A 23,206-nucleotide genomic window follows, 5' to 3' on the forward strand; every position below is an offset into this window, starting at 1 on the left:
TTCTTATAGCCTCTTACGGTTACTGACTTTTGACAGCAGTTTTTACGGTACTTTCAGAAATAAAACATTAGTTAACTGAAAAACTTTTTTAAAGTAAATTTAATCAAACATACCCCGTCTTAAGAGGGTTGAGCTGTAGAGGGTTAACTGAGAGCCATGTTTTCCACTGTCGTTCTGTCTTAGAAACATCGATTCGTGAAAAAAGCCTCTTAATAAAACCAGGTGTTTCGCATTCCACCAGGATTCCCCGGAAGTGGCCGGCAATGACATAAATTCCATCAACGACCGTGGAAAGCTCAAAATGACGATCCACGATATGCACCGGCCACGCATGCAAATGTCAAACGAGTCCGGGAAATTTATTCATGGTCGTTAAAATAATAAATTCATTAACATTAAATTACAATTATTATAACAATTATCCTTGGTGCTCTTGGTGTAGCCAATGACGGTGGTCCTAAAGAGCGGCTATGTCGTTGGAACAGTATTTGACCACTTGGGTGTGTGATAGGGGTATGCGATATGCATTTGTTTCACGTTGAACCAAAAACATTGTTAATCACAAAATATGGAAATTATTCGTTTACCTAGGTACTGGATTCTAAAATAGGCTAAATTTAGCGAAACGAAACGAAATTTTGAATTGGTTTGTAGAATATGTCGTTCATTATATTAGAGAAGCCCAAACGCAAAGGGAATTAAATGACATTTTGGTCGGCTTTGATTAAAGTATGCCATCAAATTTTACAGTTTCAAAGCTTTCTTATGGTACTTTAGATGATTTTTCTATTGAACCTGGGCCCAGATAGCCGTAATGGCAAACGCGCAGCTATTCATCAAGACTAAGCTAAGGGTCGTGGGTTCGATTTCCACTGGTTGATGATCTCTTTGGGTTGGAGATGTTCTCGACTCCCCAGTTCCCAGGGCATAGAATATCTTCGTACCTGCCACTCAATATGCACATGTAAAAATAGTCCATCGGCAAAGAATACTTTCAGTTGATAATAGAAAAAGTTCTAATAAGAACACGAAGCTGAGAAGCAGGTCCAGTTAAAACGTAACGCCAGGAAGAAGAAGTTCTGTTTAATCGAAAAATTCATATAAGTCATAGAAGTTTGGCTTGTTTTTGGCTCTCCTACAATTTATATTCAAATGTTTTCTGCTGAGAGTTCGACTGTATTTTCAATGATTGATGAAATATCGGCAACGCAGTCTTTTTTTTGTTAAAAACGAGTTTTATTATTAAACCCGACGTTTCGACGCTGGTATGGCGTCTTTTTCAGGGGAAAATGATACGTTCGTTTTGTGTCAAGGGTTATGGCTAACTTTAACTGTCAAGTGTAATAATGTTTGGTACATGACTCAATTTAAATGAACTTTAGGATATTTCAAGCTATTTTTCGAAACAATTTGCGCGCTTTGTCTGTAGAATTCTTAGTTTGACCTTCACTGTTATTTTTTTTTTTTAGAGTAATTGCAAGGGAAAACTGAACTTTTGAAAGATTGAGTAAAATTTTTTAGGTAAATCCGGGAACGTTTTCCAGAAAAAATTTGCTTATAAGAAGTAGACATAAAAAGAATGGATATCCACCTGGATGGATGTTTGACTAATTTCCAAGAGGTTAGCAAAAGTTCTGGAGAAACCCTTCAATATCCCATGAGGAATTAGAATGTACTAAAATTCTATAAATAATGTCGAAAATTTTTTTGAAAATTTTTGCTGTTTATCTTTTGGAAATTAATCATGAAATTATTAGTTTTCGAAGAAAAATATTGTTTAAACAATTAATTTATTCATGCGAAAATACTTAAAAATTGAATCAGAATCAAAAGGGAAAATTTATTGCTGGATTGAAATACTATGGACGATTTTGTTACATTTTTCACACCATGTTAAATTTTTGCCTGTCGTCTGAAGAAAACTTGGCTATTTTGTCTTTTTACAATTATTTTTTTCGGACATTGTACGAATTAAAGTTAATTTATGTTTTTTTAAGGAATACTCATTAAGGGAAATCATCATCACTCCAAATTTCCAAAAATATGAGAATTCACATTGTTTTATGCTGAAACAGAATAATTTGAATCATTCAGAAAAAAAAAAAACCAATTTTGTGAATCACATTTTCAGGATATTGACGCTTTTCTCTGCCACGGTATTTTTTGCAATGGGTGTGTTGAAAAATTGCGTTTATCGCATGCAACAAAAAGCTAGTTCTAACTGTAACAAATCGATCAACAGCCGGAATTCAACATTTCTGCTATGATCTTTTGGATTAGTCCGATAATATTTGGTCCAGGAATCTACTTAGTACCTAGTATCTATCCAAGAGTACGACAAGGAACTTCTTTAAACGTTCTTGATAAAATCCAACAAATAAATCATTCAGCGCACCATTAGGACACTTCCATCCATCAGTACGCTTTAAGAATAGAGTAAAAAATTATTTAAGTACTTTCCCAATTTACTTTGACATGGTGTATTTTTCTCGGCCAAAATGTCTGAAACTTTGCAGTAAGAAGCTTCCCGAAAAGACTCATATTGTGGCCAAACTCAGTAGCTTTTACAAAACTCCTGGCCGAAGTTAATCAAAAGTGCCAAGAATGAGATACATTTCGCTTCACGGGAACATTCTAAATCCCGATGGCGAGTCGTAAAAAAATTCCCAGGAGTTAATTAGGGATTTCATCAAAGTATCCTCCAAGGATGACACCAGAAATCAATAGGTCTGGAAAGCGCTATGAACAACTTAAGAGGCTTTGCATTGGGTTTTCTTTAAAGTTAACTATCTACAGTGGGAAAAATTTGACAAAATTTTTTTCCAAGCAATTTTCTAAAAATCTATTGGGATTCTTTTCAAAAATCTTCCAAGGATCACTGCAACAGTAAAAAATTTTAACAAAAAAATATTTCAATGATAGATTCGAAAGAGTTTTGAGAAAAACTAAAATGAGGGAAGCAGCCAAAAATTTCTCTTTGTTCAATACTTCTAATAACCACCAGAGTACTGAGGATTTTTTCGGGAATCTGCCCAGGCAGCTTGCAATATTTTGGCCAGTATTGATCCGCAAATATACCCTTAATTTCTTATGGGCACCTCCAGATACGATCATAGTTTTTTTTTTCAAGGTCACAATGGATGGAATTAGAACTGATGCGTGTCAAGCCATCATATTTGGTTTGCAATCTTCTACTGACTAAATGACATTGAAGGTATTTTCGCAGTATTTTCACAGTTAAAACAAGCAAAATAGATTACAGTTACAAATATTAGTGAGATCAAAGATTTGCAACTCGGTAATAATACTCTCTTGGAAACAAATTGAGTAGCAGATTCATCACATTAATTCATCAATCGAGAGAAATGGCCTTTTGGATCCCCTGAGAACTCGTCATGGCCCCCAACCACAGGTTTGGAAGCCCTGTTGTAGTACATCATACCCTTCTGTTCGCGTTCATCTTGCCTCAATGTTGCCTTAAAATCATTAATTATTCATGCTAAATTATTTTGTTTAAAAATTTCAAAAAGTCCTTCTTTTTTTTAAGACGCTCTGTGCTCGTGACCACTACTGTGCCGGAATCAGCTGATCTGTAGCTTCTTCTTTACCGATACAGATCTATTTTCAACTTATCTATATTTACATCTTAATTTCACTCTCTCCTACTCTTTTACTCACACACCGAGCAGGTAGGAGAGAGCTCAGCTGTTAGTGAGGCTAGCTGCCTGCGAAGAGGGTCAGTTTGTCTCAGTCACCATCTGATACTGACGGAGGATGGATGAGCTCCCCAAAGCACGGTCCTCCGTGAGGCGTCTTCTGGTGGCTGGACGGTTTTTTTTTTGTGGAGGGGCTGGGAATCGAACCCATGACCTTCCGCTTATGAAGCGAAAGCGTAACCTCAAGACTACAGACCCCCCTAAAAAGTCCTGATACACTAAATTGGTTTCAAGTATTTTCGAAAGAAAACCAGGGGTTCCAAACGCTATCATGTATGTGAAAAGCCTTTCCAACGACTTCGAAGCAGGATTCAGGGGGAAGTTAAATAAGCGCACCATAAGAAATGACAAATAAGTAATGAAAAAGCAAAAAAAGTGCCAAACAATTTCAGAGTCTCAAGAGGTTTTCAAATGGTTCTCAAAGAACGCTCAATAAAGTTTCATGGCTTTCCAAAACGAGTTTTATAAGGTTATCAGTGGATTCCAAAAGATAAAACAAGATTCCGTTTTGCCGAACGTCGATTGGCCGAATAACGAGCCAGAAAAATAATCAAATTCATAAAAGCAACCCAATAATTGCTCAGCGAAATAATTTATTTATTTTTAAGATGTGACTGGACGTCATGTTTTTCGCTATACAAGTGCTCCAAGAGAATGATAAAATCAACCCGTTAATTCAAGACAAAGTTGTAAACTCCACACAGCGCGTTCAGATCTAAGCTGATGATTTTTTGCTTCATTTAAACATTGGCTATTCTTTCATGTAATACTGGTTTCAAAAGTTTTATTAATTTATCTTATATTTTAATTTGGAATTTCACCTTCATTCGGCAGGTTTTGTTTTCTTTCTTTCAAAATAAGCTGAATAAGTTCTTTGAAATTCAGCTTAGCAATTAATTATTAACGCATGCCAGCTGTTGTTCACTATTGGTTTTAAATTTCGGCCAAACGTCATTCAGCCAAATGGCATTCGATCAAATGGTATTCCATAAAATGGCATTCGGCCAAATGACCCGGAAGCCTTGTAGATTGAATTTTTCATGTTTTTTTATTATTTGAAAATATACCTCTTGTATTATATTATGATGATTTAATTTGAACTTAAATTTAAATTTTCTTGACTTTTATGCCGTAAAATTGGCTGAAGTCGAAAAGTAGAAAAATGGTACAATAATTTAAAGAACAAAAATAATATTTTAAGAATGCAATATTTCCCTTATGTAATGCAATATCGGAAAGCTCATGGTTCAACACTTTTATCGAGCATAAGGATGAAAAAATATTTGGATGAAGCTTTAGTACTATTCAATTAGACATTGAAGTTATTTTGATGATTTTCAACATGAAAAACAACACTTGTCGCGTCATGTCGCCGCCATTTCGAATAATGCATATCAAAAAACATCCTAAGATCTTATAAAAAACGTTTTTTTTGCAGAAATTTGCTGATTTTCGAATCAGAGCTATTTAAATAATTCAATATTTTACAAATATTTTGACGATATTTCTCATACCTAGTTCATTCAAAGTGAAGATTAATCGAAGCCAAACCTCAAATTTTTAAGAGCACAAATCTGGAGAACCAAACATCCGTTTAAGCTGAAAACTTAATCGGTTGGTCACTAGCTGGTGGTGACCAATCGATTAAGTTTTCAGCTCAAACGGGTGGCGCCACCTCTAAGTTTTTAATATTTTTGGCTCAAACTTTGAGGTCTTCCTTTTTATGTGATTTAAATTCAGTAGAGGTCACGAATTTTCGGTTTAAAGTTCTTTTGAAAGATAAGCCGCACCCTAGTAAAAAGGAACTGTTCACTGAAACAATAAAAACATCAAGTTAAGTATTCAGATCACATATTTCTTCGATTAAGACGATAAAATTAGTTTTGCCCAAACCTTATTTCATTCCGATCATTGTGCTCCTGTTTGGAAACCCAGAAAACATCTAAGAGCCTCCCTGGGAAACCCTCCAAAATCCTATGGAAATCGCTAGGAACCTTAGAGAACTCCCTCTCGAGGTCCTTAACCTTTCGTGGCATTTTTTAATCTTATAAGAATTTCCGTGAACGTTTCAAGAACAACTGGGCAGTTATTGATACATCCCAAAAGCCTATTAGGCACTCCTTGAATCCATTAATGCCTGGTAACATTTGGAAATCACTGAAGATCCCCTTGAGGTTCGCTGGAATCATAGTAGCATTTTATCAACATTTTCTGGCCGAAATTTATTATATTTGTCTTCTGATTCATCATAAGTGGCCTCAGTGTGTGGTCTTTCGATTTCGCTGCATGGTCTATTGAAACGAGCGAACCGATCAAGATCAATCGTGTTCGATTCGCACTGTTCGAGTGTGGAAAGATTCGTGTTCAGCAGAGGATAAATTATATTATTATTTATTGTCACCGTCTCGAATTGTTACATTCCACAGACTGTTTCTTAAGCTAAAAATCCTTAAGCCTATTCTTAAAGACATACTTAGACACATTAAAATCAAACAACGCACTCGCACAATTGAACAAACGAAAACATCTAGACAACGGATTGTTGAATCCGTAAGAAGTCCTGTGACGCCTTATCTGCAGCAAATCACGTTCCCTCAGTTGACGAAGCGGCGCGTAGAACTGAACGTCTTCCAGAAGTGCAGGACAATCGATATTTCCCATGATGAGATCAAAAACGAAGAGCCTTTGTAGGTTGTTACGTCTGGCGTCCAACATCTCCAGATTGATGAGCATACATCGTGCTGGGTAATCCGGCAAGTTGACGGGATCTGACCAAGGCAGCTGTCGAAGGGCGTACCGAATAAAACTCCGTTGAACTTTCTCCAGCTTGACGATTTGAGTGGTGTGATGCGGTGCCCATACACATGCTGCGTACTCTAATATGCTGCGAACTAACGAGCAGTACAGCGATTTGAGCGCATAAATATCATTGAAATCGTTTGTACTGCGACGAACGAACCCAAGGGCCGCGAACGCCTTAGCATTAATTACAGAGATATGATCGTTGAAATTACCAAGTGGTGAGCTCGTTTCATGTTTATGATAACTTTTTTTATCATTGCATCGCTACGTTTATCTAATGTTTAAACAAACTTACTACAAGTGTCGGCATTACTAAACATAACCTTTGAAAAGTTCGATATTATAAATGTCGACTTTTTAATCTTTTTACTGCGAGACAAAAATGCAAACAAGTTTTAAGTAAGAGTAGTATTTTTCCTTGGATCGCATCCCCGACCATTGGTAACTCCCAGATCTTTTTCCGCTCTCACTAACCGATACCTTTCCCGTGATGATTGTGGAGATGCAGAGGTATTCTCGGTCTCTAGAATGAACAATCATTAAGCAATAACATTCCTTTCTCAATACAACTGACTGTAAGGACTTGGCCGGTGCCCGTATAGATCAAAAATATGAGATCCGTTAAATAAACGGTATTTGACGGAATCATTCCAAACATCGCATACCCTTAGTGATGTGATCGCGAGCCATTTCGAAGCTGTGGCTTTCCACTTGAAATGAACCCAAATCCGGTGCTCAGGTGATGAAATATAATAACGATCACGACAATGATGATGATGATGATGATGATGGCAGCGATGGTGATGACAATGAATATTCCCGTTTTCCCGAGTTGCAATAATGGAGTGAAACTTCTGCTGGGTGGAAAATTGGCGACAGGATTTCGTTGGCACCGATTTTCGGGTCGCGCGTGCACTGCTGCTCTGATGGGACCCCCTCAAATCCCTGACCAAATTAATTTATGCCGATTGGAGGATGTTGACAGGCGGCAGAAGCTGGAACTGGAAAAAATGATACTGTTCATTTTTGCCGGGACCGGGTTCGATTAGAAATTATTTGCATGAAGCTAAATGGCGGGCTTTGCGGTGGAGCAGCAATTTTCTGTGTAAAACGAACATAATTTTCGGAGGCCTGGCGCTTGTTTGGTGTTGCACGTTTAGTTTATCCGCAATCATCATCGAAACTCATTATAAGCGCGGGTGTTAATCGAGTGGTTTATTGCAACATTTTGCCATTGTGTGATTTCGAACACGTGATTAGTCGCTGGCAGTAGCGGATTGTGGTTAGTGGAGTCAAAATTTTCTGGTAATAACTATCGGGATTAGCGAAAGCTGTTATAGTAAACTTTATGGCGTGATTTGAGGGGCTCTAATCATGTCAACATTGCGTGATATCAATATTGAGAAGTAAAACTGATGAAACGAGTTGTAGATTTAAAGCATGGAAGCAGTTTCCAGAAACTCACAAATTTTCTCTCTGAAAAATATATTGCAGATCTGAATAGGGCCTTATTTCAAATACTAAACGAATGTGAGAAAAAAATCTTTCAAAAATTTGGGTGGTGATACTTTAAGCAATTCTGCGGAAATCCATAGAGGATTTCAGTGCTAATCCTTCCAGGATTAAATTATAAATTCTTCGAGGATTTCAATGGAAATCTTTCGAGGAGTTAAGTCGAAGTCCTTCGAAGATTTAGGTAAAAATTCTTCGAGGATATTAATGAAAATCCTTAAAGGATTTCATTGAATATTTGTTAAGGTTTTCAGTTGATTACATCCTTGGAGGATTTCAGTGGAAATCCTTCGAAGAGTTCACTGGAAATTATTCGATGATTTCATTGGAAATCCTTCAATAACTTCAGTGGAAATCCTCTCAAAAACTCAATAAAAACCCTTCGATGATGTCAAGTGAAAACGCTTAGAGGGTTTCAGTGCTGGATCTGCAATGATTTCTGCGAAAATCCTTCAAGGATATCAGTGGAGATCTCTGGAGGATTTCGATGAAATTCCCTGGAGGATTTAAGTAGAAATCCTTTGAGAATTTCAGTGGAAATCTTAGATGGATTCAGTGGAAATCTATTGACAATTTCAGTGTAAATTCTTCGAGGATTTCAGTGGAATTTCTTCAAGGACTTCAATGGAAACCCTCCAAGGATTTCATGTGATAATCTTTCAAGGATTTCAAAGGAAGTACCTCAAGGATTTCAGTGGAAATCTCTAGAGTATATCAGTACAAATCCTTCCAAGATGTGAATGGAAATCCTTCGAGGATTTTAATGGAAATACTTCAAGGATATCAATGGAAATCCTTCGAGGATTTAAAAAAAAACATCAAAAATTTTAGTAGGAATCCCCCCAGGATTTCAGTGGAAATTCTCCGTTGATTTCAGTGAGAATCCCTTGAAAAATTCAGTGGAAATTGTAGGAGGATTTCAGCGGACATCCCGCAAATTTTTCATTGGAGATTCTTCGAGTATTTCAGTTTAAATCCTTCAAAGATTTCAATGAAAACGCTTCGAAGATTTCAGTAGAATTTCCTCGAAGATTTCAGTCGAATTTTTTCGAGGATTTCAGTGTAAATTCTTCGTGGATTTCAGTGGAATTTCTTCAAGAACTTCAATGGAAATTATTCAAGGATTTCAGTGAACATCCATCAAGGATTTCAGTATACTTCCTTCAATGACTTCAGTGGAAATCCGTTTTTAAGTAGAAATCCTTCGAAGATTTCAATTGAAATCCTTCTAATCCTTCTAGGATTTTAAAGGAAATTCTTCTCGGATTTCAATGGAAATTTTTCATTGATTTCTATGAAAACCCTTCTACGATTTCAATGGAAATTCGCAGAGAATTTAAGTAGAACTCCTTCGAAGAATGCAGTGGAAATCGTCCGAGGATTGCAGTGAAAATCTTCCAATGAATTAAATAAAAATCCTTCGAGGATTTCAGTGGATATCCTTTGAGGAATTCAGTGGAAATTCTCTAAGAATGTCAGTGGAAATCATTCGAAAAATAAAATCATTAAAAGAAATACAAATTGTGGTCACTCCAGTTTAAACTGATGATTTCATTCCAAGGCATCCTCGTTGTTTGATGAATGGGAGATTCCACAGGTATTTTCGATGAAACGTTGGTGGCGCAGAATTCAACAAAAATTCGAAAAGCGTGATTCAATATGTTGTGGAGCATTAGTGATGATTTCGCTCTCGTGCATATTTGGATGCGGTTCGGAAACCAAAAATAGATGAGAATAACGAGGAAAACAAAATGCAAGCATGTCGCTGTGTTGAAACGTTGAATTTGCCATTCATTCCACGATTTCAACGACATCGTTGTTCATATCAGTAAAAAACGTACCTACCGAAAGTTCTTCAAAAAGTCTTGATCTAAAACCGAACTTTGCTCGCAGTCCGGCAGTTTTTCATCCGAAAATCGTTCGCTTCACCTGGCACGTTAGAACTAACTCAATTTATCGCCATAAACTACATGGTAAACTATATTACCACATTTTGCACCGAAAACTTACCTCCGGATGTGTATGCAGTAAGCAACCGTAGCTTTACACCTTCACGCGTTCAGAGAGCTGCCCCCCACTTGCTACAACAAACCAAGAACAACTTTTCTCCTCCAAGGCGAACCGAACCACCTCCAAGACGGCGTGTGTCTGAGGGGCGAAAACTCATTCAGTAACTTGTCAAAGCCATCCAATTTTGAAAATTCTTTCAACACTGGCGAACTGCTGCTAGAAAAGATGACAACAGCGCGTAGCAGCGCTCGGGGAAAAAAAACTCCTAGAAGTACACGTGACTTTATCAACGACTTTTCTTTTCTTCTAGATTGCTGCTTCCGCTTTTACACCCCCGCTGCACAATTGCAGCTACCACCATATAGCGTCCATGTGACTTAGGGTGTCCCAGAAAAAAAAATGTTCGAAAAGTCATGGTGCTCAACTCTAGAAATGAAGAAACGCTTATTAATAGTATTTTTGTGGAACAAATCAAACTTCTATAAAACCGTTTAGAGGTTTCGCCAGATCAATTAACAAAAAATAATAATTTTTGATCCAAATTGTGATATTTTCACATATTGTGCTGATGTTTCCAAAACCTATTATTTTTCTTGTTTTCTATTCATTTTTAAGAAACATTTGTGAGCATTCGTGAGGTATTATTTTTTATAAAATTTCAATATTCAATTTCATTTCATTTTCAGGTTTAAAAAAAAATTCATGTTTTTTAATATTTTATAGTTTAAGACATGTACGATTGCATATTGCAAATCTGAAATGTCTATCTGAAAGCTCTATCCGTTACCAACATTTTTGTGAAAAAAGATCGACTCAATATTATCAGTGGACTGAGATATTGCACCTTGAGTGAATAGGAAAAATAAAAAAATGAATTCCTCAGATTGTTAAGATTTCAGCAGTAAACAACATTAAACCGATACAAGTGCATTAGTAGTATCTATTTGCACGAAAATATTCGTTTAAAATTGTATATATAGTACGCTACGAATGGCCAAAAATACTCAAAATGAAATTAAAAAATATAAAAATATTAGTATTTTAAAACTTTTTCATAAAACGTCAAAATATGACAATTTCCATAAAAAATATCGTTTTTCGTAAATCGATCTCGTGGAATTTAAATCAATTTGTATAAAATTAAAAATGTTATATATAATCATATCTTCCGTTCTAGAGTTCCTGTGGGACACCCTATCGTGGCCCCAATTGAGGGCCAGTTTTTTCGCCTCTCTTTCACTGCAGCTCACGTTTAGCTTACAAGGGGAAAGTTAGCTCGACTAGATTCCGATCACGTGCCGAGTAAATACAGCAAGTGACGGAACGAAAATTATATGACAGAATGCATCGGTCGCATTTTTGCCCCCCTCCCCGGGACTAGGAGACTATTGACGATGAGAGGACAGGATTCCAAGTCCGGTTGGTCCTTCTTGCTTGTGTTCTCCGTGCTCTGCGTAATGGGTCGTCTTCGAGGAACATCTCGATGTACTCAAGAGTTAAGAGGACCCACTCCACCCGAATGCGGGGAACTTTTCCAATTAGTTTTCCTTGCGGTGCACAATTACGACGACGACGACGACGATGACGGTTTTGCTGCAGCTGTTTGGTCGATGTTTTTCCTTCGATAGAACGGATGAATTGATCCTTGCTCTCTAATCGGGGGTGCTTTCGTGGGTGACTAGTGAAGGTGTACGAGATTGAAACGGATGATTGCGTCTGGATCATATAATGGGCAAATACAGGATTCGGAAAGGGGTTCTATATAAAATAGTCCTAAAAATCTCTCCTGGTAAAATGAAAGTTCGAAACGTCAAATTCAAAATGGTCTTACTTCACTTCAATAGCCAGTGAGCTAAATAAATCCATTCACAGCAAATAGATTTACGGTGTGTCATGTTTTAGCAACTCAATTTGTAACAAAGTCAACTTAAAAAAAAAATGCGGAAAAAAATTCAAATAACTTACCTCACGAATTGTGCAATCGTAGAATGGTACCTTTTTGGTGTTCTCGACAAAATTATGTCATTCACGAGAATGGCTCGTACTTGAAACATTTGATTCAATTTCTAAATTATCAAATTAGCAATAAATAAATCGTCGCAAAAATTTAATAATTAAGATGACCTCATTCATTTCAATTTATATATGAACACACATTGAATGGCGACCGTAACAACCCTCGTATATTACATTGTTTGCTATCGGATTTAGGCTATGAGCCTAAATATTCGTTCTACCGAACTGTCTTCCTGTATTGGACATCTTCATTGAGGATACAATTTATAATGTATTACATGGTGACCATGACAACGTACTCTAAGAAACCTTTCTCAAAGCAAAGCCACGCTGAAGGTGTCTGGGTTCAATTTCCGGCTGGTCCAGGATCCTTTCGTTATGGAAATGGAACGTAATGGATCTTGCCTGGGCGAAGTGTATTATTGTACCTGCCACACCATATACGAATGAGAAAATGGCGACTTTTGAAGAGAAAGCTATCAGTTAACTACTATGTTAGTGCTCATAAGAACATTTAGCTGAGAAGCAGCCTCTGTTGCAGTGGGGTCGTAATGCCAATAATAATAATAAGAAGAAGGGTACTTTCTGAATCACTGGCTCTCTGGCAATAGTCTAGGACTTCTACCACCTACGAAATTTTTGCTAATTTTCAATTCTAATGCTACATGGCGACCGTGACAACACTCAAACCCTGTTGACGACCCCATTTCACCGGGAACACCCCTCCAGTTGGAAGCAAAGCCTTCACGCACCACTCGCAATTGGGGAAAAAGCTGCTCGATACCGAACTTGGAAGCGGTCGGGGCCCCCCACAGGCCGACGGGGAGGGTGGAAAATAACTCGTAAAAGTTTTATTTCCACTTCCGCGCACTGACATCCATCATATGACCTCGACCAGGAGGGTCGGAGGAAAGCTTTCCCTTGGTTTTCCATCAGCTGTTCCAGTTCAACCGTGGGGTGGTCGTCGTCTGTTGGACTGTTGGACGCTTCGCACACGGCAAATTATTTATTGCCTGAATTTAATTTATTTATGCGTTTATTTCCAGCCATGAACCGACAAAGTGATTTGTTTTGCAATAAAAAGCAAAACTTTTTTTTTTCTCTGGGAGTTGTTTTGCCTCACTGTTGTTGTTATTGTGTCCGCCGTCAGTTGGCCGGAACGCATGAGGTGAGATGAACTCCTGTTGAAGCCAGCCACACCGTCAGGAGGCGAGCAATGATTAGTCGGAAAGTTTTGTACTTTTACTGTTGTTTTGTTTGGTTGGGATGTTTTTGCTTTCGGAATGCTGGAGAAATGGGGCAACAATGGTAATTGTGATGGAGAAGTGGTTTGCGAGCATCATAGCCAATTGGAAGGAAGAAAAATCTTGTTTCATGGTCAGATTTTTTAGCAAAATTTGAGCAAAAAAATCTGTGAAGACATTTGCAAAAACTTCTTTGAAAGCCTTTGTAAAGATTTATGTGGAGATTTCTGTGGAGACTTACGTGGATACTTTTTTTTAGGACCTCTGTAAATGTCTGACCTCTGTAAAGGCTTTTGTGTTTCTCATGGGAACAACTGTGAAGGCTTTTGAGGGCTTGTGTAGAGGATACTGTGGAAACTTCTGTAAACATTTCCTTTTCAGTCTTGTGTGGAGACTTTTTCGTACATGTTTGTATACATTTCTATGGATATTTGTGTGAAAACCTCAAGAGACTTCTATGGATCTTTTGAGGAGACATCTGTGGAAACTTCTATGGAGACTTCTTTGGAGACCTCTGTATACACTTATTCTATCACTTTAGTAGGGACTTCTGAAGGGACTTCTATAGACAGAAGGTCTTTCTTGAGGCTTGTTTGGAGACTTTTGTGCAGCTGTTTGTAGCAGTGGTAAACCATGTTTTGCATGCAACATACTAAATGAGGAATACCAAAAAATACGCTTCCTCAAGTAATGTTCCTAGTTTGTACTCATTCAACCATTTTTATCGCTCGAAACATGAAGTCGTGCCCCTTTTCAAATGCACTGCTCAATTCTCATCGCTCAGTTTTTCACCGCAACTTTGTGGAGACTTCCGTTAAGACCTCTGTAGATAACTGAACTTTGCAAAGGCCTCTGTGAAGTTTGCTGCTAGGTGCGGTGATATCTATGGAGTCTTCAGAGGAGACTTATTTGGGGCTTCGTGTAAAGAATTATGTACAGAATCTATGGAGACTACTGTGGAAAATTTTGTACAGACCTTTGTGAAAACTTTTGTGAAAAACTCTGTAAAGGTTTCTTTGAAGACTTATGTGAAAACTTCTTTAGGAACTTCTATGGAGATCTCTGTGGTGACTTCAATGGAAACTTCTGCGAAGCCTTATGTAAAGACATCTGTGGAAGCTTCTGCGGAAAACTCTGTCGAGACTTTTTTGAAGAATTATCTGGGACTCAGTGGAAACTTCAATGGAAACTTCTGCGAAGACTCATATGAAGACATCTGTGAAAGCTTCCAATCCAAATCCAATCCAAATCCAATCCAAATCCAATCCAAATCCAATCCAAATCCAATCCAAATCCAATCCAAATCCAATCCAAATCCAATCCAAATCCAATCCAAATCCAATCCAAATCCAATCCAAATCCAATCCCAAGCCAACTTCAAGTCCAACTTCAAGTCCAAATTCCATTTGCCCAGAATTTCGAATTTTGAGCAAGATTTCTGAATTGAACCTGCTTACAAAACCTAGTTTTAAAGCATTCAACTCCACAAATCCTTAAAGTCCGTCCTTTCTCCGCGTCATGCTTCATTAAACCACTTACCAGTTGACTTTCTTTCGAAAGCACTCAACTTGTCGCCGGATCTTGCACCTCGCCCTGATGAGAGCAGTCAGTTACCGTGTCACGGCGAGAGTCAACCAGCCGGAAAAGTGGCTTGCAAAATGGCTCCCGTTGCACTATGTGTGACGAGTCTGTCATTACGAGCCAGATAAGAGAAATGATTTCCAGCAGATTGTCCTTCCGGGATTCCAGTGCATTCCGACTCGATTTCTACGGTTTTATGAAACGCGAAGATGCACACGGTGATAAATCATAATAATGCGCTTAAAATTGGAACTCGGCGAAAACTATGGAGTACTACTACTGGGCAAAGCGCGCGCGAAATGGAGTGGAAAATCATGTCACAGCTTTCCGTGGCCGACCGTAAAAGCCATTAATGAAGAGCTTGATGTGTGAATGAGTGCTGGGATATGTGCGGGGTTGAAGTACTTTTGAAGAGAAATGTAGCTGCTTTTGATTAGCCAACATACTTGAGCTTAATGATGAGGAGCATTTGCAAGTAACTCCATAGCGATTTGCAGCGTTAATTGGTACCAGGAACCCATATGGACTTGAGAGGGTTAAATTCTAGCGTGATATTTGAAAAGAGCCTAAGTGTTAAAAGCGAACAAACTCTAATTTTCATAATTTGTACTGATTCCCTCGTAAATTATCCCTACAAACTCTCACAAGCATGCAAAACGCATTTCCCGAGGTGATTTTATTCAAATTTTAAAAGGGCCATCTGAAAAAAACCTAACTGAACATAAAAGAGACAATTTGCAATAAGCGAAATGCAAAAGAGCCGAACTGAAACTGAAAACCAGAAGGTCAAACTGGAGAGGCCTAACTTAAACCATGTTCTAGCAAAGGACCAAGCTGAAAGGGCCTAACGAGTTTGGAGACTCATAAAAGGGCAAATTCTGCTGATGATGTCTGAATTCAGCCATTTTCACGAGTTATTGTGTTATTTGAGTTTTAAAACGTTGTGAGCCCCTTGGTACTGGATGGTATGGATTTGAATCTTCAATCGAGAATATCTCAATGTTAACGTTTTCCAGATTTGCCCTTTTCAAATGTTTCACTAGAGTCATTCAAAATTGGTTTAAAGCCCTGTGTGGTCCAGCATCCGGTTTTGTCGTGGCATGCGTTGACTACCAAGCGCCCGGATTTATGTGTTAATTCAATTGAACGCAAAATGCAAATTGTCACCAGAGAGTATCGTCTTCAATTTCCAGAGACTGGAGTACACTGCGTTCAGTGCAGTTGGGCACATTCCGAAAGGGGCGAAAACTTTCCCGACTTCGACAATTTCGATGAGCATACAGCACCTGTTGGAAAGCTGCTTGCTATGCTGGGGAGCTCATCTCCCAGTACCCCCCCCCCCTCCAATTTTCCCGGCGAATACCGAAAAACGTTCCGCAACCTGTTTGAATAATTGAACTATCAGCTTAACAAATTTATTCCCCTAAAGTTGATTTATTTCTGGTTCATTATTCAAAAGTTCGTTTTAACTTTTTTGCTCCGCTGTGGAATGGAGCGGAATCCGGGAAGAGGAACAGTGCCGCCGCATTCTAGAAGCCATACAAAATGGTTCCGACCGGTTCAAAATCCTGGCTTTGGCTTTCCAAGCAGTTTCTGTCGCTCGGTGGGGACTCCAAAGCGAGGACATTGGGAGAATTCCTGAAATAAGGTATTCAAAACCTTCAAGGGTCTTTAAAATAGGAGCAACAAAATGTCCTTCAAAATTCAATTTTGACGTTTTAAGAGAGTTTGTGTTTCCATGAAAGTTATAATTCTGATTCGACCATCTCTGATTAGATACAAACATGCCTTGACTTTGTTTTCAAGAAAAAATTGTAGCAATTTGCTAACATAACCTCAAAATCAGTTTTATCTTTTAGATTTCTCCATACTTAACTCGCAAAATATCAAAACAGCATGGGTTGATTGATAAGGACTATTATATTTCAGTACAGAATCATTAATAACTAGGTATAATAATGATACTAGCACTCAAAGCTTAAAATTTCAAAGTCACAGAAAAAATATAAAACACCGAAAAAAAAATTTTGCACATGGAAATATATAAAAATTTCTAGTTTTAAGGCAATGTAATTTTTTTTATTTTTTTTTTCTGAAAAGTTGAAATCTTAAGCTTTCAATCTACTACTCAACAGGTCATTGTGATCTTATCAAAAGTATGTCCACATAATCCAATAATTATAGAAATTGTCATCTTATGAAAATTGCGACTTTTATTTTTTCAATAATGACATTTTTTTGATTGACCACTCAAAAATATTTTTAGTCATAAAAATTTCAATTCAAGAATTATGACATTTTTCCTGCCCACCATTCCTTACTTACTTGTATTATATAATGGAAATTACGCCTCTGTGTTTTTGTATTTTTGACCTCTTGTTTTATCCCGTATACAAAATGGCGTCCTGTGTTGGTAGCAAAGCTCAAAGCTTTGAGCCAACCCTTTTCCAATAGAGAAGCTAGGCAAAATACAGGACGCTTTGATGCTTACTGACTTTAAAATGGCTTGCTCAATTTTCACCACCTAATTAAATTTCAATCTTGTCGCTCCCTTGCAACGCCTATGCACCTATTCGTTTCCATCATTTGCTTCTATAGACTGCTATTACCTTTGAGTCGCATGACCGCTACAGCCATAAAACAAAAATAATATAAAGATAATAATAGTAATTATATTTTAATTATAATTATATATACCCCATGATCCCATCTAAATCTTATGTATATGCACCCCTTTGGTTCAGTAATTATGACATTTTTTTCATTAACTATCAAAAAGGTTTTAATCATCTAATTAATATTGGTCTCCAATGGTCCCATCCAATACATAATAGGTCACTGAAATTTTAGGTACATTGCGCCTCCATATGGTTAAGTATCGGCACGAACTCATAATACTGCCATTTGGAGACTTTTGCAGATAAGAATTTGACTTTTATACACTTGATTCTCACACCTGAATACCTTTGTCGTACTCCATTTGTGCTAGATCAGAAAACCGATCTAGTGGGTCACTGAATTCCGTAAAAATTTGATATTTTGTTCCTTATCCCAAATAATGATACACGTGTTTTTGGATTTTTTTATAAGGGTGACCATTTTCGCAATAAAATGACCACAAAAATCGAGACTTTGCAGAATTTTCATTAAAAAAAAACACATAGCTTTTGAACCGCTTGACCGATTTTCATTTTTTTTCGCTGAAAATTCGGCAGAATTGGTAGTATAGGGTGTTGATAATTGATGAAAATGGTCTTACATAATTGCTTGACAGCCCGAAAGTTGCTTTGAATTGAATATTTTAAAATTTTCTGGAAGCACTAACGCCTGTTTTTGAAAATGGCTGAAAACAAGGGTGCTGCTTATTTTTCAAAAGTTTTCAAAACTATAAATTCGTCTGCTCTGATTGCGGTTAAAGAGAAACCTCAAAGTTTGTGCTGAAAATTTCAAGATTTAGAAGTGGCGCGCCTTTCAAGTTATAAAATATGACCTCCAGGGAAGTCATCATAACTTCGTTATTTTGTAATCAATTTTGAAACTTTTAGCAACATTATCTTCAAAATTTACAACTTTGTACAACTTCAATTTTATCTAAAATCAAAACAAAACTTAATTAGAAATAGTTTTCTTCATTTTTTTTATTTTGCTCAAAAAATCATCTTTGTTTGACCATAGCTTCTTAAATACTAAACCGATTCCAAATCTTTTTGCATGTTTTTGAAGCAAATTTTGTTGTTTTCAAACTGATCGCACAACACATGCTTCTGAAAAAAAATTGACTTAGTTATTCAACAAAAAGTATCCAAAAACATGATTTTGACGAAAAAATCAAATTTCTCTGGATTATTTAAGTTTTTTGCGCTGTAAATTTCAATTGTTCTATCAAACTAAAGTTTATAGAGCATCTTGCTGTAACTACAAGTTGAATAGTGCATATTTTTTAACATATTGAAAAATATTTTAGTTTCAAAATTGTTGAAAAAATTTTGCAAAGTACTTTTTGAAGGTTTAGCAAATGAGGAAAACCAGTTGCAACTTTGGCGACAATGTTTAACTGGCAAAAATTTGAAAAAAATAACTGGTGCTATTCGTTGAAATTTTTTTTGTTGAATAACTCAGTGAAAACAATCTTTTAGTGAAATGTGTTGTATGAACAGTTTGAAAACAATAATGTTAGCTTCGAAAGCACGTAAAAAGATTTGGAATCGATTGAGTATTCATGATGTTCTGGTCAAATAAAGATGAAATTTTTACTTAAATAAGGAAAAATTTGGAGTAAACTACTTTTAACTTAAACTAGTCCTGATTTTGGAGAAATTTGGAGTTCAACAAAAATTTCATAAATTTATTTTTAAATGGAATGATGCAAAACGTTTCACAATTGGTTGAAAAATAACATAGTTTTGTATATGTGTATGACACACCCAACTAAACACTAAAATAATTTGACTCAAAAATGTAGAAGATCCTTCTGGTCCTCTGATGTTTGAGAGTTTGGTCATCATTTTTCTGAAACGATCCCATTGTCCCCCGTTGTGACATCGGCCGTGAGAGTGAAAATCATATCGATGCTGTCGGATGAATTTGTGTACACAGTCGGAGTCGCCAGCACCGAAGGCCATGACATGGAATGGGGAAGGATACTAAACGACGGCGGTGGTGGTCCCCAGAATGAGGTCCTGTTTCGAGTGTCCCTAGTTTGGGGAGTGCATCTGTTGAAATGAATCGATTGGAAGTTATTTTCCACTTCATGCCTCCATGAACGCGGGCTGTTTTTTGTGCGGAGTGGGTTTTATTGCGCCACTGTCAGGTGCCTGAAATGGCTTCTCTGGAGGAAGGAAGGATAAAGGATGATTGGGAGGGGGTGGTACTCGGGCGATTGTTCCTGTTTTGACATATCGATATAAGCTGTAGAATGCGATAGCTAACGAAAAACCGCCGGAGGCTGACGGCTTCGGTGGGTATGTCGTAGCCTGGCTTTGACAGCACGATTAGAAGTTTGATTTCAGGTGGCTTTGACATTACATTTTTAGGGAAATTCAGGTTTGAGGAATTTTAAGTAGAAGTAGAAAAATTGATCATCTGTGTTTCTATTTAGTTTCAATAAAAAAAATACTGATTGTTATCTCTTTTATCTTCTTTCAGGTGAGAATGCGCTAAGAATCATCAATTATCAAACATACGTGAGTAAGAATTATACATGTGATAAAAATGTCGAAAATGTTCTTATAGTGAAAGGAAACAGAAGCCACATTTTAAATTTAAAAGAGCATGAAGCTTTGGAACAAGCCAACCAGTTTAGCTTGAAACTTGATCGATTTATCACTCACTAATGGTGGACATTTCAGCATAAATGAATAACTGATTCTTGTCTCAACGTTGTGATCCTGAAACTTTAAACTGCGGCTTTAATTTATATTCACCTTCTTAAGGTACATTTCAAGTTGGAGTGCTCCACGAGTTCCGGTTTTGTTTGCGAAAGACACAATTAGAAATTGGTGAGCTCGTTTTATATTATTATTTCAAATGGATTTCATCATGCTCATGCTAATCGACTGTTTATGAGTGCGTCGTTTTCCTTGAAAATTCCAACAAAATAATTTGTGGGAAACAAATTATTTTGTTGGATTCTTTACGAAAAATGACACTCTCATCAACAGCATATTAGCAGGAGCACGATCACGAAACTCACACAGTTATTTAGCTCTTTAGTCATACTTTTCCCACAATTGTGAGATGATTTTTCCCCATTTTTCTACAAATTTTAGCAGAGAAACATTGAAAATTTGGTAAAGATTTTAGCAACAACACTATTAGAAAGACGTGAAACGCTCCGATGTTTATCGAAAATGTTTTAGAGCCATCAGCAACCCCCCCCCCCCCTACAACAGCATTCACATAGGCACACCCAAATAAGAAACCGACTTAACGTCTAATTGATGGGCTTTTCGGATTTGAGTCAAACTGTTGACATTACCAACCGCTAATTGAGCTACGTTCGCTCGCTTGTCGTACGATTTAGACTGAGCAAAAAAACAGCACTAAATCGTCGTATCATCAGCGCAGCAGCAACGACAAAGACAGAAATCAGCCAACTTCTTACCGCCATCAAAGAGTTGGCGCATTATTAAATGCAACTTTGAAATACTTTTGAAATAAAATTTATTTAATCTTCTTATGAGTACAAGGCGCGCAGCAAGGCAACGGCGACTGTCGCCGGGAACGTAAATAGAACGATGCGTTCGCTGCTGCGATTCCGTAACCGAAACTGATGCTCGCCCAGGGAAAGCGCAGAAGAACGAATAAATATTTCCTTAAGAGAATTATTAATTACGAAAATTTGTTTTAATTTAACTTTTCTCGTTCCCCATTACCGCACCGAACCGCGCCGCCTTGGAACGAGAGCGTGGTCCCTTGCGGAAGGAAACGAAACAGCATTGTCACCAACAACCACCAACGCCATCAACACCAAAAGCGGAAACGTTCTACGTTTCGTAATTTTTATCTCCTGACTCCACGAGTTGGACTCTTTTGGAATGCAAAGACCGAAATAACTTTGGACCGCACAGTGGCCCAACTTCATGCAGATGACTTAAAGTACAAATCCCAGTCGAATCGTTCAAAAATTTCTTGATTAAAAAAAACAAGATTTTTTGAAAATAATTTCATTGAAATGGTCGCCTGAATAAAAAATCTTGTTTTCTGCCAATTGATGCGGATTCCTACATGGACGTTTATGTGTAACGAATTTGATCCGTTCCAAAAATCTCAATATATTCAACTGGTTTTGCTCTTCCAGTCATAGAAAAAGCTTTCAAAAGTGTTTGGTATGAAAGTTTGATTGTAATACGGAAAAAAAATAGTTTTCCACCAAACATTGTTAGAATAATCTAACGTTATCTGTCAAATCGTACAATTCAAGGTAATTATCACAACTCCAAATCTGATAGACTTTCTGTAAGAGCTGATGATCCGGGCCACTGCGAAACCGGAAAGCCGCGTATACGCGAGATACCGGCGTTATCATAGCTGGCCGCCCAAAACCGCGCCGAGTTTCAAATGGCTCTTGAAGTCCTGCCCGAGAGCTGGAGGCCATAATTCCGTCCCGTTTCCATTAGCGTAGAAACTCCGCGCGCGCGGCAACCAAGGACCAACGCAACCGGGCGTGCCCATTCCGAAGCGAGAGACTGTAATAAGAAACAAATGTTTTTCGTACTTAAGCTGTAATTAAGCACAAATTATACTATAATCGACCATCCGTCCTCCAAACTCAGCCATCATCCGTTGGTGGATGTCGTCGTCCGTCGTAGTCGTCGTAGAGACGCGTGCTTTATGATACGGCGATGATGGTTTACGGAGAGGCTTGTTAGGGTGCGGGGTGATGGAGGGATTCAGAAGTGTAGCGAGGGGGTTGTTGAAAAGTTTTGAGAAGTTGCTGAAATTAAGTAATTTGTTCTTATCTATTGAATGCAGAAGGATACGGGCGGGTGCAGATAATAAACTTATGGAACAAACTTTTGGTTTGGTTGTGGAATACGGTGCTTTGTCAATAGACAAACTACAGTATGGCCCATAAAAAAATGCGAAAATCGTCATATCATATGTTATGGTAGTTTTTACATATAAAATGCGGATGAAACATAAATAATATTCATTACTTGTATTGTTTAATTTATTTAGACTCAGTTTTTCGCTTTTGACGTGATGTTTATCTATTACTTTCACCTTACCAGAAGGGAATTGGAAGCATACCTTCAAATTTTATCATGCGGACGTCGAGTTCAATATCTGTGTGATGAAAGCTTCTAAAACATCAACGATGGCGTGGGATTTTTCACAGGCCTTGTCTCCAGCATACGCCCATATCAAATGACAGAATTGGTTCATACCTGGGTAATTGGAGACTTAAACATATTTTCGAAAAACGACTCATTTTGCAGAGCTTTGATTGAACCTTCATATAAGTGTGATAAGCGGCTCCGTTTTGCTCAAAACCTATGAGCTAGTATTGATATAAGTTGTCTCATACCGATGGAACAAATTTCATCCTCAAAAATCTATTATAGGCCTCTGTATTTATTTTTTATTCAACCTTAACAAAAATAAAGGCATATCAAACCTATAAGACGCATATGACCTCAAAACTATGACCCTGGCAAAATATTTTATTGTGATCATAAAAAACACGTTCTCTAAGAACTCCTCCACCCTCTGATACCAAACAAACTGAAATTTTCAACAATAAAGTGTGATTTTTGAAGGTGGAAAGTTTATCACCAGAGTATACGACAATCAGACGCTGTTTCTAGCTTTGGGCGAACAAAA

The sequence above is a fragment of the Aedes aegypti genome, chromosome 3 (assembly GCF_002204515.2).
Source record: "Aedes aegypti strain LVP_AGWG chromosome 3, AaegL5.0 Primary Assembly, whole genome shotgun sequence".
In the NCBI taxonomy this organism is placed as follows: domain Eukaryota; kingdom Metazoa; phylum Arthropoda; class Insecta; order Diptera; family Culicidae; genus Aedes; species Aedes aegypti.